The sequence below is a fragment of the Dama dama genome, chromosome 9 (assembly GCF_033118175.1).
Source record: "Dama dama isolate Ldn47 chromosome 9, ASM3311817v1, whole genome shotgun sequence".
NCBI classification, from domain to species: domain Eukaryota; kingdom Metazoa; phylum Chordata; class Mammalia; order Artiodactyla; family Cervidae; genus Dama; species Dama dama.
In genome coordinates, this window is record NC_083689.1 from 71,520,266 (window position 1) to 71,539,352 (window position 19,087).

Here is a 19,087-nt window from a genome sequence, read left to right on the forward strand (position 1 = left end):
GTTATTGACATTTCTCCTGGCAATCTTAATTCCAGCTTGTGTTTCATCCAGCCTGACATTTTGCATGATATACTCTGCATATAAGTTTAATAAGCAGGGTGACAATATACAGCCTTGACATACTCCTTTCCCGATTTGGAACCCATCTGTTGTTCCATGTCCAGTTCCAATGGTTGCTTCTTGGCCTGCATACAGATTTCTCAGTTTCTCCATTGCTGCCCTGCAAATAAATTCTTCAGTACCATTTTTCTAGATTCCATATATATGTGTTAGTATATGATATTTACTGTTCTCTTTCTGACTTACTTCACTCTGTATAATAGGCTCCAGGTTCATCTACCTCATTATAACTGACACAAATGCATTCCTTTTTCTGACTGAGTGATATTCCATTGCGTATATATACCACAACTTCTTTATCCATTCATTTGTCAATGAACATCTAGGTTGCTTCCATGTTCTAGTTATTGTAAATAGTGCTGCAATGAGCAATGGGATATATGTGTCTTTTTCAATTTTGCTTCCTCAGGATATATACCTAGGAGTGGGATTGCTGGGTCATATGGTGGTTTTATTCCTAGTTTTTTAAGGAATCTCCATACTGTCTTCCATAGTGGCTTGGCAAAGTATATTTTCAGATGTCCAAATATGTGAGGATTTTTAATTTGTCTCTTTATTAACTTCTTTTTTCATTTTACTCATTTTCAGTTTTTATTTTAGAGATACAAAATAAAAGTATTCTTTATAAGAAATATAACTTAAATGCTATTCTAAAAATGATTCCTCAATGTCATCATCTATGCAGTGCTAAAGTTGTCTTATGCATTTGAACATTTTTGTTTCTCAGATTATATGCCTGGATCAGAATCCAAAAATTCTTCATATATTTTGATTGGTTGATACAAATTTAAGCTTCTTTCAATCTAACTCCATCTCCTTCCACCCTGTCCCCACCTTGTTATTTATTTTTTGAACAATTCATGTTGTTAATTTACTACTTTTTGGATTTTCCTGATTGTATTCCTGTTGTGTACATAAACAGGTTCCTCTGTACTTTCTGTAAATTGATAGTTAAAATCTTAAGGTTGATCAGATTTAGAAGTAATCTTTTTGGTGAGATGGGTGGTGATGTGTTCCTTTTCCAGGAAGCTGATGAACTCTCATTTTGTGATGTTAATTAGCAGGCTTCCATGCTCATTGTTGAGGTCCATTAAATCATGACAAGCAGCAAAATACTAAATTTATCATACTTTCATTTATTAGCTAGAATACTTCTGCAAGAGGTATGTCTTCCATTTGACTCAGTTACCTTGTGGTCATTGATGATGGTCTTTATGATTCCTGTTTCTGAAGGTTGTTGGAGGTTTTTTTAATTGGGCTAATACACATTTTTTTCAATTGTTTTTCATACAGGGCTTTTAGGTGAACTTTTACTTGAATAAATATTTATGCAGCAAAAAGTTATTTTGAAAGGTTATGAACTAAGCCATATAAATAAATGGCCAAGTGAGGAATTTTGGCAAGAGAAAAATCATTTTGGATATTTGAGGTCCTGAGAATATTTGAAATCTTGTTAGGGCTGAAAAAAAAAATGTCAACTATATGTATGGCAGCCATTGCTAATATCGTGTAATCTAGCCATGTCATTTTATATGTGGTTCACTGGGGCTCGTTCATTAGTTTGTTTATTCATCAAATGTTCTCTGAGGCTTTTGTTTTCTGAGGAGGCACTGTTCCTGGTGCTGGATAAACTGCAGAACAAAGTCCCTGAGTTTGCTGTGCTTTATTGTGAGATGGGGAAGCAACAAGTTAACAGATATGTTGAGAGGGTGAGAAATGATTTGAAGGAAATAAATACAGTGATGTGTTAATGCTACTGGGTGGGACATCACTTTAGATGAGTACTAATGTTTCACATGAGATTTCCTTGACAGGAAGGGAGCCCAATAAGCAAAGATCTAGGAAAAGGACTCTCCGAGCAGAGGGTACCACAAGGTCAAAGGCTCTGAAGTGGAAATAAGCTTGGTATGACTGAACTGCAAAAAGTCAATCAGTGGGACACACACATAGCAAGTGGGCAGAAGTGTGATGGAAGGCGAGTGGAGAGAGGCAGGCAGGAGTAGAGACCCAGAATTCAGCTTTTCTGGTTGATTCTGTCCTTATATATTTTGCGTTTCATTTTGCATGATTCTGAGGCCCTGGTAGCTAGCTGTGTTTCTTCAGCATAACATGTGCCGCTGCAGAAGAGAATGTTTTAGAAATCACTTCTCTCTCCCTGTCTGCCTCTGCTCCAGTCAACATCTGTCCCTTAGAAAGCCAGTTCTGAAGGAAGTTTGGTCCTTTGCTGCAGCCTCGATTTTGTTTCTGGTGGTTATAGTCTCGGTGTTCCCAGTGACCTGGTTGTGATTCGCTGATTTGAGCGGGGTTTAAGAGTCCGCTCCTGGACCATTCCTGCTTCGTGCTCTGCCCTGACCTCTGGTGGACTTGGCTTGTTAAGGCATAGACCAAGCTAGAAGCTGGAAGCCTTTGCCTTCTATCTCTACCTGCCTGATTTGGTTTGGAGTGTGCGCTCTATTATGAAGGCTTTGAGAAGAGGCATAATTTCAGACACCACCATGGAGTGTCCAGGTGGCTTTTGAGCATCCAACACCTCTTATACTGGTATGAGAACCATTCGTTAAGAGTCTGCATGTGCTCTGCATGCTAAGTTGCTCCAGTCATGGCCAGCTTTGTGCGACACTATGGACTGTAGCCTGCCAGGCTCTTCTGTCCATGGAATTCTCTGGGCAAGAATATGGAGTGGGTTGCCTGTGCCCTCCTCCAGGGGATCTTCCTGTTCTAGAGATCGAACCCGAGTCTCTCACATCTCTTGCATTGGCAGGTGGGTTCCTTACCTCTAGCATCACCTGGGAAGACCTCTTTAGAGTTTGGATGGCATCAATCCTACCAGTCCCCCAAGGCACAATGGATGGGTATAGGACCCAGCCTGACCAAAGGGAGCACTCATTCCTTTGCCCTGAAGGATTGGTTTGGAAAGAGCACATGATCTAAACTGGGCATCTGTAAGGGTCTGATACTCAGACCTTCCCCTGGAGATAGAGTTCTATAGATTCTTGAATACCTGGATTGCCAGTAACTATCATCTCTTTGGCCCCATTAGGAGAGGCTGGCTGAGAATTAAATTGACACCGAGGAAGGGGGTGGGGTCTGGAAATTCAAAGGGAGTAATCATTTAAGCTTCTGCTTCTGGGTGTGCCTAGGGTGAACTGATGAATTCCTTTTTTCTCTTAAGCTAGTTTCAGTTGGATTTTTGTCATAAATGGAAATCTCCTAATTAATACTGCAACTAGTGTTAGTCATAGTTATTATTTTTGTAGATAATCCGAAGTAAATTTGAAGTATATATGGTGTGACACTTTTCTTTATGACACCACATTAGTAATTATATAGTGGTCTGGATGACAATATTTAAGTGTCTCTCACTCCATAAGCAGAGGTCATATTTATTTTGTTCATCACTATAGGTCTTTGACTGGTTGATAATAAGTCCTCAATAAATATTCGTGGGATGAATAAATAGTTGTATGGCAATGTTTACTGATGTAAGAATGTAATTTCTCTTACCTAACACTATTGTGGTTATTGAAGAAAATGTTCTTATTCTTAAGTGAGTCATGCTGAGGTGTTTGGAGGGAAAGTGGGATGATGTCCACAAATTAATTGGTTCAGAAAAAAAAAACTATCTTTCTATCTATATCAATCTGTGTATGTATGTCTGTGTTGAGAGAGAGGGAAAACAAATATGACAAAATGTTAATGTTTGTTGAAATCAAGTGGCGGCTATAGAGGTGTTTATTGTTCTCTCCTTTCAACTTTCGTGTGTTTAAAAATGATCAAAATTCAAATTAGGAAAAGAGAAAAGATGACCTTTATCTGAATGGGCACTCACGCTTGCGTTGCCTTTAAGAAATGTCCAATTCCCCAATTATAGGACAAATATACCAGAGAAAGACCATTTGCATTACAAAATAATTTTTAATTTTCCAGGGGAAAAAATCCCCTCAAGTCTTATTCAAATAATAGCAATTAAAATGATCCAATGAAAAGTTCAGCTGTAGGGGAAACTGGAATTAGCACTAGAGGGCAAACCTTCCCTCCCTCCTTCCCTCCTTTTCTCCCGCCTTTCCCTCTCCCTTTCTTTTCTCTTTATTTCCCCCTTTCTTCCTTCAGTTATTTTGCTAAAATAAAAAAATTTTTTTCCTTTTTTTTTTTTTTACAAATTAGGAAGTTACTATAAAAAAAATTTCAGACAATAAGGAAGGAGTAAAGGGGACAGCAAAAATTATCCTTGATGTTAGTTCCTACAAATAATAGTAAAAACAGTGTAAGGTATTGTTCTAAGCATTTTACACATATTGGCATGCCTAAACTTCACTCATAACCTGAGAAGGTATTTCTTACTCTCATGCACATTTTACAGAAGGGAAAGTTGAGGAGAGGTTGTTAAGTTTCCCAGGATCAAATCCTACATGGCCTTGCTGAGAAAGAGACACTCTGGACTTTCTGGTAAAAGTTCTTTGCTACATACATACTTGTCCACATTCGTGTGTATATATGAATGTGCACACATCATAATCACCCACATGTATACAGATTTGCACACATAAATATGCCACAATTACATGTATAAACACATTTTACAAAACAATCATTTTATTCATGGTATTTTATGACTTGGTTTAAAAAATATATATATATATCTCACAACATTGTCAATCCTCTGAATAATAGGAAACTGTGGTGAAAGAGTTTAACCTGTCCTAGGCTGAGTGGAGCTGCAAACCTGGCTGGCTGACTCCAGAGCCTGTGTTCTTAGTCATATGCTGCTCCTTTTTTTTTCTTTTTTTAAATCCAGTTCTCTAATTTTTGTGTTTTAGTTATTTCTTAGTCTTAATGTTTTATAAATAATGCTGTCATGAATATCTCAGAATAAGCACTTTTAAGAGTCCTCAAAATCTTAGCCCTTAGACCCCTAGACTTTATTTCTTTATTCACAAGGCAGATATTAAATAAACTAGAAAATATGCTCAGCAATAGGTCTTCCTGTAAAACTGTGTCAGCTGAGAGTTGGAAGGGAGACTTCTGATCGATTTTTCTGTTCTGGGCAAGAATCTTCTCTAACAATGACCTAGTAACATACACGATTACAATAGTAATACCACCCCTTGAAGACCTCACTATATTTCAACCACTGGGTCACACCTTTTTCTTTTATGATTTCCTTAATCTTTACAATAACTCTGTGAGGGAGGTGTTATCCCTCTAAGTTCAGATGGGAGCAAACATCCTGTGACATCTCTGACAAGATGTGTACAGCCTCTGTTTACACATATCTATGATTGGGGAACTCTGTTGTGCAAAGCAGACCAGACCACTTATGGAGCCCTGTAATTTCTTACTTACTATTGTAAGGATTCACTTAAAATCACTGTAGAATTCACTAACTCTCTTTTCACACAATAGAGCTTGTTTAGATAATAACAATGAACATAGCTGCCGTTTGTTAGGCATTTGCAAGAGGTCAGCATTAGTTCTTAGTGTACTTTTCACAGCTATTTTTAATACCTCACTTATACATAATGACCTTATATGGGGGGTATATTATTTTTTTTTCCATTTTATATATGAGGTGACTGAGGCCTGTGGCTATTAACTAGTGAGGCCAAAACAGTCCCATCTCACCTGAATGTACTTACCTGATGGCTTTAGAACCTGACCTCCCTAGAAAGATGCCTGAGGGCAGGAAAGTAAAGATGATTAGTCCGGTCAACATAGAAGAATGTCTCTCTCTTTAGAGAGACAGAAAGCAGCTGGCCAAGTTCCTTCCTAAAACTTTCCAAAGTTTTCAGAATTTCATATAGTATGGATGTAGGTTGGAACAAGGAAAATTTAGATGGAAATCTAACAAACATTAACTATCACACCAACAAACATGTCTGTAACATCTACTGATGTAGTAGGGGCTTGCTATAAAACCTAATATTGTACTGTGTGCAAATTTACTTTAGAGTCTATTGTGTTTGTTCTGGGTTGAGTTGTGTGCACCCAAAAGAAAACTCTTAATTCCAGGTATTTATGAATGTGACCTTATTTGGAAACAGACCTTTGCAGATACGAACAAGTTAAGATAAAATTATTAGGATGTGCCTTAATCCGATATGACTAGTGTCCTTAGAAGAAAAGGAAAGTGCCGTGTGAAGACAGAGACACACTGGGAGAATGTCACATGACAGCAGAGGCAGAGATTTGAGTGATGCAGCTGCAGGTTGTTGACCTGAAATAAATAGACTGCCAGTTACTTTTCCAGCAAAAATGAGTTTTTTCAGAATCTAGAAAGAATTGCAGTTTGGGGTCTGCAACCATGGCAAGCCATATGCAAGTCTCATCACAGCAAAGGAGGGACAGTTAATAGAGGGGGAAAAGGAAGTTGGGAGGGCTGTAGTAAACAAAGAGTCCATGACTTTTCATAGTTGAGTTGTTGCCAGGAGAAAAGAGGAGGTTGTTCTACTTCCTGTTGGGCTATGCAATTATCGGAGGTAATGAGAGCTCCCCCTTCTGGTCTTCTGACTATTTAACTGAGGTTTCTGTTTATTAATTTTTTACAAGGCCAAGGAATACCAAGGTTTGATGCCCCTTTAAGAAACTACGGAAATGCAAGGAAGGAGTCTATCTGAAGTCTCAGAGAGAGTGTGGTCATGCTGACACCTTCATTTCAGATGTCTAGCAACTGTGTAGAATTGTAGGGGAAATACAGTTCTGTTGTTTTAAGCCCCCTCTCTATAGTATTTTGTTACAACAGCCCTAGGAAACTATTTTGTTACAACAGCCCTAGGAAACTAATACTACCTCCCATTCCACTTCTAGGAGTTGATAAACTATCCTCAAGATTTGAAGTCTATTCAGTTGCATTGATGCTTTCCTTTCGCTTGTTCCCTCTGAGGTTTTCAAACTTCAGTGTGTATAAACAAAAGAATGTATTCGGTAGTTGGTTTGGAGGATTTTTAAAAGTTGAAATTTAGTTGACTTACAATATTGTGTTCATTTCAGGTATACAGCGAAATGATTTGGTTATACATATATATATGTGTACATCTATATATATTTTTTGTCAGTTCTTTTCCGTTATAGTTTATTACAAGATATGGAATTTTCCAGGCAAGAATACTGGAGTGAGTTGCCATTCCCTTCTCCAGGGGAATTCCCGACCCAGGGATCAAACCCCGTTTCCTGAATTGGAGGCAGATTCTTTACCGTCTGAGCCACCAGGGAAGATAAAGTTCCTTGTGCTATACAGTAAATCCTTGTTGTTTACGAGGGTTTTTTCAATAGATAATTTTCACTGAAAGTTTTTTTCACATTTGTTCATTTAGAATGTGACTCCCAAGCTTCTTTGTATTGTATTTCTCTTTGCTTTCTCTCCCGTAGGTGATATCCCTCTGGTTTTTGTTGAAATATTTTCCTAGGCCATTTACCAACCAAACGTATTCTCTTGTGAATGTACTATCGTGGAATCAGTGCCTCTCTTAAAGTGTGGTACTCGGTATAGGGATTATAGTGGGACTGTATAACTTCCCTGCTGTGGATATGAGCACTGTATTTCTATCAGTGAAATCTCTGCTTTTTTTTTTTAAGCAGGCACACAGCAGTTATTTAATTGAAACCCCACATCTTTTGTTTTTTTAAAAGTTTAGCTCCTAAATCTGATTTTATACCTTTTAAAAAATGCTGAATTATAAATGTTTTAGGACACCTAAATATAGTGTTACTTTGCTCCTATTAATTTTTTATTGTATGCAACTAATAGATTAGATCTAATATGCAGTGCAGTGATTATAGATACAAAACTCTACTATGAACAAAAAAATTAAACTTACCAAGAGACTAGATCTTAATTGTTCCCAGTACTAGAGGAGATGATAATTATGTGACTTGGTAGAGATATTACCTCATGCTACAATGATAATTATAATGCAATATAAATGTGTCACATCAATATGTTCCATACCTTAAACTTAAAAATGTTGTATGCCAAAAATATCTCAATAAGAAAAAAAAATCTAAAAAATGTATTTTTCCCTCAATCACTCTCTTTTTCTCTTCAAGCTTGTTGGTTTTGTGAGAGAAGTCTCCCCATTACAGACTTCTTCTCCAGATTAAAAAGTAAGTTTGCTTTTTAAAAATATTTATGAATATTGCTTTCTTCCGTCAGGTTTGTGCCATATTTTTGCATTCAGGTTTGGCTGGTTGCTCCATCTTCCATCTATTTCTGTGGCTCTGGTGGGAGTTTTGTGTGTATTAAATACATTGCTTTCTTTAGATGCTGTCTTCTCTTTCTGTCTCTTGAGGAGAATCTGTGAATTTCTTTTTAGTCAGAATGTTACTAAGACAGACTTAATGCCTCTGGATTGTACCCATCTTTTAAGAATAACAATGTGATAATGTATTTATATAGAGAGAACAGGTAATAAAATTTACTAATAATTATTGGGTTTCTTCCTATGTGCTAGGCATTCTCATTTAAGAAAATTGAGGTGGAAGTCACATATCATAAAATCAACCATTTTAAAGCAAACAATTCAGCGGCAGCAAGTACATTCATAGTGTACAACTACTGCCTCTGTCTAGTTAAACATTTTCATCACTCTGAAGTAAAACCCCCTACCAATTAAGCATTTTCTCCCTCTCCTTCCTTCCCTCAATTTCCGGCAGCCATCAATCTGCGTTTTGTCTATATGGCTTTTTATGTTCTGGATATTTCATATAAATGAGATCATATAGTATGTTATGACTTCTGTGTGTTTGCTGTCTTTCTCTCAGCATGGTTTGCAGGATCATCCATGTTGTAGCATGTTTCAGTACTCTATTTCTTTTTGTAACTGAATGATGCTCCACTGTGTATTTGTCATTGATCTGTTGATGGTGCTTTATGCTGTTTCCACCTTTTGGCTACGGTGAATAGTGCTGCCATGAACATACCTGCGTATGTACTTGTCTTAGGATTGTATTATAAACTGTGCCATTTAGGACTTGGAAAACACTATCATTCTTTTTCTAGGAAACCTTTATTTGGGTGCCTGTGTAATTTGTAAACAGAATGACACAACCATAGAAGATTCCTTCATTTTGTATGGCTTGCTCTCTCCTGGATTATGTTCACATTTCTGGGACATATTTCAAGCTGAGTGAGTCCATCAACATTATCATCATCCCCCTGACATTTGTGGTTGTAGCTATCATTTGAGAGCCTATCATATCATAGATACTATTTTTATCCCCATTTCACAGATGGAGAAACTGAGGCTTATGAAACTTAAGCATCTTTCCTAAGTGATAGACTAGTGATAGAGCTAGGACTAAACCAAGATCTTTGTTACTCTAAAACTTGAGCTACGTGACAATTATGTGCCTGAGTTTTCCAACTTTCATGAAGTTGGCTTTTTCCCCTAGTTTTAGTGGATAGCTGCTGATCATCAATAATAATAAACCTTCAATCAGTCAGCCCTGAAATCAGTTCAGTGGGTCAGAAACTTCATTGAAAACTGAAATGGATGGAATAAGATGGAAAATACCATGTAGTAAGGGTATTATTTTATGAAACTTACATTTGTCACGTATGTGGCATGTACATATGTGTCTGTATGAGGTAGTGATATAAAATGTATTTCTTATTGTGGGTTGCAGTCAAAAAGGTTTGAAAAAATGCTCTAAGCCACTCAGGTTCGTTTTGATGAACAAACATTCATCATATGTTTGAACTTTTATACACCCAAATAATTGTTGCTAGTTTCTTCATTCTCAAATATGGAGAATTTGCTCTTATCCTCCAAGTTCACAAATTACTCAACTATGACATTTTTTGCCTCTTCATAGCCATCATTGACTGATACTACATGCAATTTTACATGGGTGCAAGCCTTTGAAGTTCTCTTACCCTTCGTTATTAAATAACACACATGCAAAAAAGTGCACATTTAATAAGTACTTTAATAAGTGATAGCCCACATTGATTTCCACTTAACACAAACAGACCATTTGTGCTCTTTTGTCACTTACTGGCACCCACATCAGACAAGCAAGACACGAAACTAGACATCTTCCCTGCTGTTCGTCACATAGCATAAATGCAATTTGGGGGCTCTGGTCCCCAGACAGCCTCCGGGAAGGGCTCCTGTGGATATGCAGATGATAATTCCACATGGTAAATGTTTGGTTTTCTTCACGTCAGTAGCAATCCACAGCAGTTCTCTGGGGACACTTTCAAAAGCCAGTTTGAAAATTTGTTCCTTAAAAACACAATGCTTTAAAAAATTTATAATGAGAACATATTAAAAATGCCAAGTTGTTGGTAGAAAGCCCCAAAGCAGCCTTTTAATAAATTGGAGTGAATTATAACTTAAATCCTACAAAACGGAATTAGGGTTTTACATTTTTATTTGTTTCAATGCAAGAATTCAGTCTCTCATTGAAACATAAAAAAAAAGTCATGCAGAAAGTTCAAGGGATGGTTAATCAGGTAGGGATGGTTGTGGAGACTGATCATTGAGTAAATGCTGTTGAAACACCCTTTGCTGTAAAACACTTTTCCAAGTGTTGAGAAAAGGGAAAAGTTATGATAACAGCAAGCTGTTTCAGAAAGCTAGTCAACGGGAGACGCCTATGTGTGTTTGTAGGATAAATTTAAAGGAAGTTCATCAAAATCTTGTATGAAATTAATGGTAGAAAGGTAGAATTATAATGTCTGTTAAAAAGGGAATAGTTAAACACATTCTGATGGAATCATCCAATGGGATGACAGAAAGCTGTTAATAAGAAAGGGGGAGACTTCCCTGGTGGTCCAATGGTTAAGACTCCACGCTCCCAGTGCAGCGGGCCCGGGGTTTGATTCCTGGTCAGGGAACTAGATCCCACATGCCGAAACTAAAAGATCATGTGTGCCACAAGTAAGACCCAGTGCATCCAAATAAATAAATATTAAAAAAATAAGAAAGAGGTAGTTCTTCAAGAAGACTGAGTAGATGACTGTTCATTGTGAACAAACCATGCTTCTGAAGAATCTGTCCCATTCACTTGTATTTCCAGCTCTTAGAACTATCCAGGGCATAAGTAAGTGTTTTTAAATATTTGTCAAATGAATGAATGATACTATGATAACCTCTTAATAAAAATAAATGAGGGGGTAGTATCCACATACATGAATAGATGTCAAACTGTGAAGAATTGTTAACCTGAGGAGTGGGCTTAGAGTCAGGGAAAGGTGAGATTTGGGAAAGCAGAGGTCACTTCTTATTTGGGTCCCACTACCTTGAAGGGCACCCACCAAGTTTGCAATTAATATATAGGCTTACCATGAAAAATAGACAAATGGTAGTAGTAGTAGTAGCTGACACTGTTTACTTATTGAGTGCTATATACTCCATGCTGAGCACTTTGTCATGTCACCTCATTTTATGCTCACAGTAATCTTTTAAGGTTAGTATTATTATTAATCCCATTTACAGTTGAGGAAGCTGAAGCTGCGAGGTTTGTGGGTGACTTGTCTATTGTCAGTTAGGTAGTAAGTAAAGGAGCCATGTTGAATTGTGGCAGTCCGGCTCCAGTATCTGTGTATCTGACCACTGGGCCCATAACCTGTAATTGCCTAATTCATTTTTATATTCTAGATAGGACCAGAAGGATGCCTTGAACACAGTGCTTGTATCAAACCATTCAGTTCAGTTCAGTTCAGTTGCTCAATCGTGTCCGACTCTTTGCGACTCCATGGACTACAGCACCTCAGGCCTCCCTGTCCATCACCTACTCCTGGAGTTTACTCAAACTCATGTCCATTGAGTCGGTGATGCCATCCAACCATCTAATCCTCTATCATCCCCTTTTCCTCCCGCCTTCACTCTTTCCCAGCATCAGGGTCTTTTCTAATGAGTCATCAGGTGGCCAATGTATTGGAGCTTCAGCTTTAACATTAGTCCTTCCAATGAATAGTCAGGACTGATTTCCTTTAGGATGGACTGGTTGAATTTCCTTGCTGTCCAAGGGACTCTCAAGAGTCTTCTCCAACACCACAGCTGTTTTTTATTTCTTCCTAAGTTTACAGATTTCCCCATCCCCAATTTTGTTTGGGTTACAACATACTCTGAAAATAGGAATCACTCTTAAGTCCAGGGTCTAAACCTACTTTGGCAATTCCTATTTGCTAGGGAGGTTTAGGTGTGGCCATGCAACTAAATTGTGGCTAATTAAGGAGAAGTCTCCTGGGAGGGCTTTTGCTTCTGAATAAAAAGAGATGGTAAGGAGATCAGCACCTTCTTCTGGGCTTAAATGTGTTTGTGTGGAGATGTGATGTTTTCAGTTTAGTCAGTCATATTGCTTGAAATAAGAAGGCCAAATATAAAAAGATCACAGTAAGGAGTACAGAGTAGAAAGGTAGGGTGAGTCTGGGTACTGGTTGATATTGCTAAACCTCTGCATCAGCCCTGAAATAGCCAGAATCAATTAAATTGTGAAATTATGCAAGCCATATCCACTGTTACTCATGGCTAAAAGCAATTCTATACAGTGCTGTAAAAAAAGTCTTGTTGAATTGAAAATATTGATGAATTCAAGGAGGTGACTCAAGCTATATAAATAAAAGATAAATAACAATGCAAGACTATGTGTTCTGAGTATCAAATGAATAAGATAGCCTGGTGAGCCTATCAAGAAGTTCTTCATGGAAGAGAGAAAATGTGAAGTGATTTTGAAAGCTACTAAGAGTAAAAATGTGGATTTGATAATTAGTTGTGCAAAAAAACGCCCCTTTAGGTTTTGATAACTCAACTTGGTCTCGTTTTTTTGAATATTCTTTTTCTAAAGTGTTTTTGATATGGACCATTTTTAAAGTCTTTTTTGAATTTGTTACAATATTGCTTTTTAAAAAATTTTTAGGCCTCAAGGCATGTGGGAATCTTAGCTCCCCAACCAGGGATTGAACCTGCACCCCCTGCATTGGAAGGCAAAGTCTTAACCACTGGACCACTAAGGAAGTCCCTTGAGACAGTTTTTGATAGTAGAAAACACAATATTAGTTCATTCTAGCTATACTGAGTCAAGTCAGTATTTTCTGCTTTACTCCCTTATCTCTAGTTGGCATCCAAGTTCCGAAGGGCTCATGTGGTGTCATGGACTCATTTGCTGTTTGTGCATGTGTGGGTGCATGTGAGTGCCTGTCTGTCTGTGTATTGTTCCCTAATTTTGGGACTTTACAGGGAGGGGCTAAATGCAGGGCTCCTTCGCAGAGATGGGGAAACTGAGACCTATAAAACCTAACGCCTCCCATAAGTGATACACCAATAAGTGATAGGACTGGAAGTAAAAGCTCTTTGGAAGCGTTCATGTCTTTTGCATCTCTTCCAACTCATCTCCTTGCCCAGTGCCAAGAGATTTTTCCCTCCTCTCATTATGTCAATAAAAAAGTAACTAAACAGTTGTCTCCCATGAAACATTGGTTTGTGTTAGGGTTTTTGCCTTTAGAAAGCAAATCCAACCTGTCCCAAAGAAAGTCTTGATCTTCCTCCAACAAATGTGCCCTATTCACATCTTTCCCAACCTTCCAATTGTTTAGGCCATGAACTTTTATCATCCTTGATTTCCTTCTTTATCTCATACCCCACATCCAAAGTATCAACAAATCTTATAAAAGATACCTAGAATCTAACCACTTCTCAACACTTCTGCTACTGCCAGCTTAATCTAAGCTTCTGTCATCTCTGACCTGCATTATAGCGGAAGCCAACTGGTCTCTGTGCTTCCATTCTTACTTATCCCAACAGTCTGTTCTCAAACAGCAGCCAGATCATTCTGTTAAAACATGTAAGTGAGGTCATGCCTCTCTTCTGCTCAAAAAGCTCCACTGACATCCCATCTGACTCTGAGTAAAAGCTTAAGTTTTTTTTTTTTTAATAAAAATCCTTATTTATAAAAGGCCTTAATTCACATCCCTGTTACCTAACTGGCTTTATTTCTTTTTACTCTTCTACTTGATCATTCTGTTCCATAAATTTCCTCTTTTCCTCAAAATGCCAGTCATACCTAGTATGCTCCTCTCCCAGAAATCTGAGTGTTTCACCCCTTGCTTTGCTACAAGTCTTTGCTTAAATGAGACTTACCTTGACCTTCCCACTTAAAATTGCAACCCTTCCTTATTCCCTCAGTGCTCCTCAATGTTGGGTTATTTTCCATAGCACTTATCAGCATATAACGTATGATATCACTTACTATTTTTTCTTATTGTCTGTCTCCCTGAAAGAAATGCAAACCCACTGAAAGCAGGCAGTTTTGTTTGTTTTATTTACTGATGTATCTGTAGCACTTAGAATTCTGCTTATTACATAGCAGATGGTCAATGATTATTGTTGAATGAATAAGTGCTATGCTAAGTCCTGTCAGTTCTGTCCGGCTCTTTACAACTCCATGGACTCTAGCCTGCCAGGCTCCTTTGTCCATGGGATTCTCCAGGCAAGAATACTGGAGTGGATTGCCATTTCCTTCTCCAGGTCTATCATGAGTAAGTGAATTAAATGTATCCAGATTTCTCATTTAAGCAATAAAACTTGAAATATCATGTAAAAAGACAAAGTCACTAATAAAATACAAATCTTTATGTCCTGTTGAAACTTGAAAATATGTTATAAGACATGGCATGTTCAGAGTACAAGCAGAAAGTGACATTAAAAATTATTTGTCCAGTATGGAGATTCCTTAAAAAACTAGTAATAAAACCACTACATGACCCAGCAATCCCACTACTAGACATATACCCCAAGGAAACCAAAATTGAAAAGACACACGTACCCCAGTGTTCACTGCAGCACTATTTACAATAACTAGAACATGGAAGCAACTTAGATGTCCATCGAGAGTTGATTGGATAAAGAAGCTGTGGTACATATATACATATGTACAATGGGATATTACTCAGCCATAAAAAGGAAAACATTTGAGTCAGTTCTAATGAGGTGGATAAACCATGTAGAGTTTATTATACAGAGTGATGTAAATCAGAAAGAGAAAATCAAATATCATATACTAATGCATGTATATGGAATCTAGAAAGATAGTACCGATGAACTTATTTGCAGGGCAGCAATGGAGACACAGACATAGAGAGCAGACTTATGGATATGGTGGGAGGGGAGGAAGGAGATGATGCGATGTATGGAGAGAGTAACATGGAAACTTATATTACCATATGTAAAATAAATAGCCAATGGGAATTTGCTATATGACTGAGGGAGTTAAACCAGGACTCTGTAACAGCCTAGAGGGGTGGGATGGGGAGAGAGGTGGGAGGGAGGCTCAAAAGGGAGAGAACATGTGTATACCTATAGCTGATTCATGTTGATGTTTGGGAGAAACCAACACAATTCCGTAAAGCAATGATCCTTCAATTAAAAAATAAATTAATTAAAAATTAAAATTAATCATTTGTTGAAGTCATCACATTGTCTAACTGATTCTGTCTGAAAACTTACGGTCAAGAGGCCCTATAAAACATTGAAAAAAAATTAGAACATTAACACATTGAAAAAAATAAAAACATTACTTCCTTTCTTAACCTCCTCTACTAGGTTCATCCTTGTAGGAAATGGCCCTCCATCATTAAGAGGTTTCTGTTTTCTCATACCCCAGTGAGCTAGAGCAGAGCTTCTTAGACTTTAACATACATGCCTGTCACTTGTGTGATATGATTCATTAGGTCTAGGTAAGGCCCGAGAATCTGCATTTCCAGCAAGCTCTCAGACGATGCCATTCCTGCTACTGTGGTCCACAGAGTAGCATGGCAAGGATTCTGTTTAAAATCTCTGCCTTGGGCTTTTTATTCTGTTTTCTAGAAGCCAGGGTTGAATGGAAAGGGCTTTTACCATCAGTCATATCCGTTGCATCAAGCTTTGGGATAATTTTCTATTGTCTTTTTCCTCCCATTTTATATATGCCTTATGTTTTTGGTTCTTTCTTTCCCCCTGTTGTTTCTCTGGCTGTCACGAGCAGAACGTGCCATTGAAAAAAGCTGGCATATGTAATTGATCGTGATAGTATAATCTTTCATTGTTATGCAGTTAGCAGTGTACACATTTGGTTTTACTCTAGGACAGCAGCATGGAGCTATTTAAATTTTAAAATATTAACAGTGAAAAATATAATTAATAGGGGTTGATCTGTTGAATAAAATCCCATTGTGTGGCACATGTGTGCTTGTGTGTGTCATGCCAGACACTGGTAACTATAATTGTGACAATTGTGTCCAGTGTTGCTTTGCTGGCTATCACCTCTGCTGATTTCTATCTGCTAGTAAGGTGGGTGTGAGAGGAGGAGCAAGAAGAATTATTATATTTCTCAAAGATCCATTATTCTATAGTGCAGGGAAAGGTCTTGGAAGTCCACGCAAGGATAGCAGCTACACATAGTAGCTAGGGACCCTGAGTTGATCATCAAAACTCCCATTAGTGCAAGAGGTGGAACTTTTCTTAATAGAAATTACTGTAAATGGATATAGGAGTCATGGGGGTAATCGACTAACCAAGGCTTAAGCATGTTTGCGGAAAAGAAAAGCCACGAAACAGTATGCCTTCCCCCATTATCCCTTAAACAGAAGTGAGTGGCAATTTGCTGGCAATATATCTCAAATGAAGAAAGAAGCTCTTTAGGATGTCAAGTTGCATGAAAATTGTAATGAGGATACTGATGCTCACTGAATCTGGTAGATAATGTTTTTTATATGAGTTGGATTATTTTCTAAGAAATCACATTTTACTTACTTTGAACTTTCTGTAGTTTAGCCATATTGGTGATATACCTTGGTAGGATGCTGTCTTCTGGAGCTTCTTGGAGAAAGCTCTGTTATTCTTTCTGCTGCTGAGTTTGAAATGTGAATTTGACTATTTGAAATTTTAAAATGTAAGCCATAGTGCCACCCATTGGTGTCTCAGCAGCCTTTTGATGGAGAGGAAAATGGAATTTATTTTTAGGAGATCAATTTCATGAAGCTCTATGTTCCCAGGCCCCATCGATTGTGTTTGTCTCTCAGTGGAGAGCCAGGTTCTCTAATTCTTGTCTTCATTGGGAAAACTGGCCTTGGTGGAATTCTCTAGTCTTGCCAATCCAGAGTCACATGCCTCCTGAGAATGGGGAAGACATACAGATGGCTAGTATGAAAAGATGGCACATGAGAAGATGTTCAGCATCACAAATTATTATTAGAGAGATGCAAATCAAAACTGCAATGAAATATCATTTCATACCAGTCAGAATGGCTATCATTAGCAAATCTGCAAACAATAAATGCTGGAGAAGATGTGGAGAAAAGGAAACCCTCCTACTATTGGTGGGAATGTAAGTTGGTACAGCCATGATGGAAAACAGTGGGGAGTTTCCTTAGAAAACTAAGATTAGAATTACCATATGATCCAGTGATCCCACTCCTTGGCATATACTTGAACAAAACTATAGTTCAAAAAGATACATACACCCCTATGTTCACAGCACCAGTATTCACAATATTCAAGTCATAGAAACAACTTAAATGTTCATTGACAGATACATGGACAGATAAAGAAGATATGGTACATATATTTTGAAATACTACTAAACCATAAAAATGAAATAATGCCATTTACAGCAACATGGATGGAACAAGACATTATTATACTAAGTGAAGTAAGTTAGAAAGAGAAAGACGACTATCATAAGATATCACTTACATGTGGAATCTAAAATATGGCACAAACGAACCTATTTAGAAAACAGAAACAGGCTCATAGACATAGAGAACAGACGTGCAGTTGCCAAGGGGGAGAGAGGTGGGTGTAAGGCTGGACTGGGAGTGTGGGATTAGCAGATGCAAACTATTATATGTAGGGTGGATAAACAACAAGGTCCTACTTTATAGCACAGGGAACTATATTCAGTATCCTGTGGTAAACCATAATGAAAAAGAATATTTAAAAAATGTCTATATGTGTATAATGGAGTCACTTTGCTATACAGCAGAGACTGACACATTTTAAGTCAACTGTATTTCAACAAAAAATTGTAAAGATCCCATCTCCAAATGTATAATGCTGCGTTAAGCAGCAGGCTCCATGCATTGGGCCTTGTACAACTCCAGTTCTTTAAATATTCATAAGTAGAAGCCAGATGTGGTAGACTGCTGTGGATGGCTGGTACTCACACTATTCCCTAAGGTCTTTGGTGAACCCCCATTAATAGGACACACTAATAAGAATGGACTTTTACTGAAGATTTCATGAGGAAATAGGGAAGTTGATTTGCATCAGAGACCACACATTAGAGAACTAGGTCCTCATTCCTCTTCTGTCCTCTGCCAGTGACCTTGTCATTCTTCCTCTCTTACTCCAAACAGCCTCTGAAGATTCTTTTATTATCCAGCTTATTCAGCTTCTGTCCCCAATTTATAGACCCCTGTCAGCAAAGCCAAACCCTGGAATTAGCCCCAGAGTGATCATCAAGTGCCTCTTGGAGGCCTTCTTCCTCATCAAAGCTTATAATTTAGTTATTCATCCAAGTAAACAATTTTGGTGGTGGGTGGGTTCTCCCACTAAGTAGATTTTTCTCCATATTGTTACATAAAGTATACCATGCCTGCTTCCAAAAATGATTGTGAACCATTAAGAGGTTCAGATATACGTGAGAATATAAGTGAGTAGCTAATTACATAGTCTGATAACAGACATCTTTCAGTTTGTTACTGACTGTCCTGTTGTCCTTCAACAAAGTCTTTCAGTCTCTCCAAGTGGATGTATGTGCTCAGTTTACCTTTCTTCAATCGCTTGGCAACCCCCTTCCCATATTCCTGCTGAGGCTGCCAGCTGGCCTTGTTCTTTCTGGAAGCACTCTTTCGTTCTCTCCCTTTCCAGGATTTCTTAGAATTCCCAGTTGCTGTTACACTTGAAAGGTGTTAATGAATGACAATGATGTAATGTGTTATGGCTGCAGGGCTATTTGCATTTAAATGGGAACTCTTACATTTACACAA